This window comes from Pteropus vampyrus, unplaced genomic scaffold (genome assembly GCF_000151845.1).
Source record: "Pteropus vampyrus isolate Shadow unplaced genomic scaffold, Pvam_2.0 Scaffold106, whole genome shotgun sequence".
Taxonomy (NCBI): domain Eukaryota; kingdom Metazoa; phylum Chordata; class Mammalia; order Chiroptera; family Pteropodidae; genus Pteropus; species Pteropus vampyrus.
The window spans coordinates 6,499,444-6,505,326 of NW_011888887.1; the positions used below are offsets into that span (position 1 = coordinate 6,499,444).

General features: G+C 34.6%; 1 pseudogene; it reads right to left on the reverse strand.

The window, feature by feature from the left end:
• Positions 1-3,315: 3,315 nt before the first annotated feature.
• Positions 3,316-3,435, reverse strand: LOC111743075 (annotated as a pseudogene).
• Positions 3,436-5,883: the final 2,448 nt, after the last annotated feature.

Consider the following 5,883-nt stretch of genomic DNA (forward strand, 5'->3'; position numbering starts at 1 on the left):
GAAATGGCAAAGTTCAGGTAGAAAAACTTTTGTGGGGAAAGGCACTTTTGTGGGACATGTATGTAGGAGTGAGTAGTACATTGTGACAAAAGTTATGGGGTAGTCTGGTGACTCAGGCCAAATGGTTTTGGGGTTTTGGGGCTGGTTCATACTGTGGTTCTGGTTCAGTTGATAGCTTCTAACAATGGATTTTGTACTATGAAAAGGTATTGCTGTAGCTCTTTAAGTTATTTTTTACTTGATGTTGTGCAAACCACTCATGTGTGGTTCCTGATCTACCCTTCCTGTTATCTCTGTGTTCTTATAGGGTCCTAGCATAATGTAGAGAAAACCAAGGCTCCTATTATAGGAATGGCTAATAAGGGAGTGAGTGATACATTGTCCAACGTTCACATTTTAAAGATAGTCTCACAATGACTATTGGAAGAGGTTTTAAATATTTGTATTTTTGGCATTTTCTTTTTGATATTAAATTGTGTATAACTCTGCCTATTTAAATATGCAATATTTAATCAATATTTTAATGAATATTTAATATTTAATTAGATATTTAAATACTCAAATTAGAGATTTATCTGGAAAGATGGTAAAAGGAGAGTATGTTTGCCTTATTCCTCTTTCTCAAATCTACAGAAATAAACAGAAAAAACAAATATAGAGGGAAAAATATCTATAATGAAACTAGGAAACAGCTAAATTTCACATCACAGATGAAAGAATATCTTCTAGATGCAACATAATTTGAACCAAATGGAAGAGGGTTGCTCAGAGCTGAGTCCTATACCCTCTGATATCAGGAAAGGGTAGATTTCAAAATCTGTAAATTAGTAGATTAAAAAGAGCTCCATTAGTAACCCTTAACTTGATTTAATAAGTATTAATCCCGTGGGTGGATTGAGGAGAAGCTGGGAGGACTTGACTACAGCATATTTCTGTTCCAAAAAATGGCGAGGGAACTCATGTTGAAAGGGACCATGTGCCTATTCAATCTTTATTGTTTAAGACCTGCTCCTAGACTAGGATAACATTCAGAATGGTCAGTATCCTAAGAGAGTACCAATATGTTTACATAGCAGGATTAATCAGTTTTGTAGGAAAAGAATTTATATTAAGCCTAAGTTTCTATGGAAAGACTAAAAAATGAAAAAAGCAAAAACCCTAAGAGAGGAAAATGGAGGTTGTAGCACAGATACTCTAAAGCAAGTGGTTTTCATAATAAATTAGTCAAGAAAGAAACTAATTGTGAAACTGTGGTACTGTTCAGTGCTATTATGTCTTGAGGATATGTCTGATTTCTGGTTAGGACATAGAGAAAGAGGAAAATGGAAAAATTCTGAAGTCATTTTCTCATATACATAGTTCACTCCAGTTGTTTGATTATAGTTTCTCTATAGTTAATATTAGATCTTTATGGCATTAGTTTTCTGCACCCTAAACACTTTTAATACTAAAGAAGAAAAGGAATCGGTGAAAGAAATTTGGAGTTTTTCCCAAGATTTTCGTGGTTTAGGTAACTACTGTTTTCTGTATCCTGAGATGATCAAGAGTTGACTAGAGGTGAATATTATATTAAAAATCTTTATCACTGGATGATTTTTTTTTCTGCTTCTAGGATTTCTCATCTCCCCAGGTTACCAGTTGTTCCTTACCATTATTTCCTATAGAAGTTCAGTAGTTCAAATACAAGTTATTAATTTATGGCTCTGCTATTTACTTATCTATGTGCCTTGGGCAAGTTACTTAATGTGTTAGGTTTTGTCTTTTTAAAATACGGATAATATGCACCTCATAATTGTTGTGGAGATTAAACAAGATATCATGGAAAACACCTGGTTCAGAGTCTGGGACAGAGAGGGCATCCAAGTAATATATTATTCTTATTCAGCTGTAAGAGCTCATAAATAATGAAATATGATAATGATGAAAAGAATGCTTCCTTCACTGAAGGATTTTGTCCCTCCTAGGTAGCAGCCCACCTATGACATCTGTTATATTACTCTATATTCTTACAATTAACATAGCATAGCATTCTTCTGGACATTTTATGGATGGAAATAATTAGAAATTTTATTTTTGGTTCAGATAATGGCCTCTGAATATATGGAAGTCTCCTATTTCATTGGCAACAAGTTTATAAACTGTCGGATCTATAGCTGTGAACCTACAATACACATCCTCTGGGCATTTTAAACAGATTTTAACCTGGTGATAATAAATTAATAATTTGAGCTAAGAGAATTTAATGTATCGTGCAAAGAGAAGCAGAAACAGCAAGTAAGATATGCATGTTTCTATAAGGGACATGCTATAGAACAAAAAGAAAGCTTGAAGCGTGAGTTGACCTTAGCCCCACCCCCTCGTAATGGTAAAATGAGTGTCCTTCATTTACACTGATTACTGATGCTATGGAAGTTAGTTACCATGCTTTATTAGAGTAGTAGTATGATAAGAGCTCTTAAATTATTAATGATTAGTGCTTAAATATTAAATTCATAAGAATATATCCATAGCCTTGTAAGGAAAAGTGATGTACACATTGCCTTTGAAAAACTGTTGATTTTGAAAGTCATATTTTTCTACATAATTGCTCTCCTTTAATAAGAAAGATGTCTATGTACAGCCTTGTCATTATTCTCAGTGAGTTACCCAAAATTTACTATGATTGTAGGCACCCAATAATAAGAATTCAGAATCCATACATTGCTTTTTAAAGAGCTAACCTCAAGTGATTTTGCATTAAATCTTTTGTTATTATTACTTTTACTTAATGTCAGGGATTGATAATCTTTATTTGTTATAGATTTTAGTGCCTTTCAGAGTCATGGCTAGAGAATAAGGCTGTCCTACTAAGAATATGCCTGTCTTAATTTCCATGGTAAATGGAGAAAGGATTAAGAAAGATGCATGAAGAGAATATTGTTTTTGCGCCTTTTCCCTATGAAAGGCTCCTAAGTGTGATCAGAGGCCATGTGAAAGGCTTACTGTCCCACTGCCTATTCAGCATCTCCTCTGGATATCTCAAAGGAAACTTCAATCACCAGGTCTAGAGCTCACTATTTGGACTCCCTGCCATCTGCCCCCATGTGTTCCTCCTTTTGGTTTCCCTAACTCAGCAAATTGTCCCACAATTCACTGAGATGCATATTTCAGGAACTGGGAGTTATTCTTAATCTGGATACTTTCTACTGCTTTAGCTCCCACAATCACAACTGACCAGTTTTTAAAAAAATGTTTTTTAGGTGAGGCAACCCTTGCTTGACTTCATAGATTGCAAGGACCTTGTCAGTTTACAATCCCTTATTTTTTAATCTTTTAAGCCTATAGCACCTGGTCTTCCTAAAGTGGTCTCCCATTCAAGTACTAACTAGGCCCGACCCTGCTTAGCTTCCAAGATCAGATGGGATCGGGCTTGTGCGGGGTAGCATGGCTGTAGACCACAAATGACCATTTTTATTCTTACTATCTTTCAAACTGATCTATTTATCTCCATCTTCACTGACACTGCCACAGATAAGCCATCAGCATATCTCACCTGGAGTACTATAGTAGCCATCTAACTGGTTTCTCCATTTCCACTATTCCTTTCTAATCTACTCTCTGCAATGCAAGTGACCATTTAAAACCTAATCGGATCATATCATTGACCTATTTAAAATCTTTTCTCTTGCGATATGGCCTGTTTGATATGGCTTCTTGTTATCCCTCTAGATTTGTCTGAAACCTCCTTTTCACTTGCTGCACACTGTCTTCCTAGAATCCTTCAGCTGCGATGTGCTCCTTCCCATAGCAAGGCTCACCTCAGTTAACTCGTTCAGACCACAGACCAAAAGTTGCTCCTGCCTGGAAAGTCTGCTCAGGCTTAGTCAAATCCTCATTATGTGCTTTCATTGCACCAGGTACCTTTTCCTTTTTGTCACATATATACATTGTGTGATCATTTGTTCAATATTTATCTGTACAAATAGGTGGAAGGCATCTTTCTGAGAAGGGGAAACACAGTTGAACTCTGTCTGTTAGATACACCATTGTAACATGCTGCCTAGGACACTGTAGCCCTTCCTGGTTCTTTTTACATTAATTGCTTAGCTCCATTCGTGGTTCTTTTCTATGTGTTATCTTCAAGGTTGGGTTGGAAGAGGAAGTAAGTGTCTATGATAATTAGCCATCTTTCCAGGAACAGAGAATTTCCTATTTCTATTCCCTATAATTTTCATAATTAAAATTTTAGTGGCTTCTGTATAATCCATCTTATTGATGTGCCACAATATGAGACATTTGCTAACGCAAGAAAACAAAACTATAGTATGTACAATCATACTAGATGATAAAATTATATAAAAAAGCAATGAAGTGGTTACCATAGATATCTTCATGGTGCGAGAAGGGACTGTAATTGGGAAGGAACAGGTTGGAGGCTTCTGAAGTGTGGCAGATTTTTGTTTCTTGAGATGGATAGTGTTCAGGATGGGCTACATAATTGCAGAGCCTGTGCAAAATGAAAATGTGGAGGCCTTTATTTTTAAAATTATTTAAAAATCTCAAGACAGTGACAGCAGCTCATTAAACTAAGTATGGGACCCTTTAAGTAGCAGATCCCAGTGTAACCGAACAGGTTGCATGCGTATAAAGTCAGCCGTGGTGGTAATTATATGAGTATTCACTCTATAATAATAATTTGTTAAACCAAATATTTATGTTTTATTCATTTTCTTCTACATTGCGATGTTTTACAATAAAAAAGATTAAAATAATTGAATAAAATGGGAACTCACAAATGACAAAAGATTAATTAGAACTCTCTATATAATTACTTCAAGGAACTCTCACTAATAAGGAAAAGAGCAGACAATGTAAACAAAAAGTCAAAATATTTGAATAGTAGAAGAAACTGTTAATATCTATAAAATAAGTAGGAGACTCCACAGGAGAGGAAAAAATAATCAAATAAGTAAATATTTTAAGAAATAATGATTGAGAATTTTCCAGAATGAGAGAAAGTAGAAAGAATTCAGGATACAAAATAGGATAGGAAGAAAACTACACCTAGAAATACTATAAATAAATCATAAGAACAACTAAGAACTAGAGAAAATTCTGAAAGCTTATAAAAAGAAAGAACAGATATCTCATAAAGGAACAAGAATAGAATTAATGTCAAATTTCTCTTCAATGACATGGAATGCAAGAACATAATGAAGTACTGTCTTTAAAGTGTGAAAGAAAAAATTCTATAAACTTAGAATTTTATTTTTAGATAAACTAGTAGTTCCAAGACTTTTTCATTTCAGAACTCCCTTATGTTTTTAAAAATTATTGAGGGCTCAAAAGAGGTATTGCTTATGTGACTTATATTTCAACATTTAGTGTACTTGATATGAAAATTGAGAAAAATTAAAAATAATTTTAGTACTTTATTTAAAATTTAATAATTACATTTAAACATAAATAACGTACTTTTATAAAGAAATCACTATATAGTGCAAAACAAAATTAGGTTTGTTAGAGTAATGGAATTATAATTACTTGACCTGACTGACTTAAGACTTGATCTGTGGGAAAAGCTCTATTCCCAAGGTATTTTCCAGGAATAACGAGCAGTAATCTTTTAGCATCTCAGCTGCCTGAAGCTGTAATACCAGCTGAGGCAAACAAGCTTGGCTAGAAATTTAAGAGGAAATTCTGGGAAACAAGATATACATAGGGGGCTTTGAAAAGCTCTTAGTCCTGGGGATCTAGGAGGCCATGTGCATGTACAGTACCGCAAGCTACCCAAGAAAGACCTGAGAAGGCCTCAGTCTTTTTCTTCTGGATGATCTTAGGCCCTGGGCAAGCAGTAAGTGAAGGCTAAGGCAGAATTGTAACTTCTCAAGTATTGAAGATAGA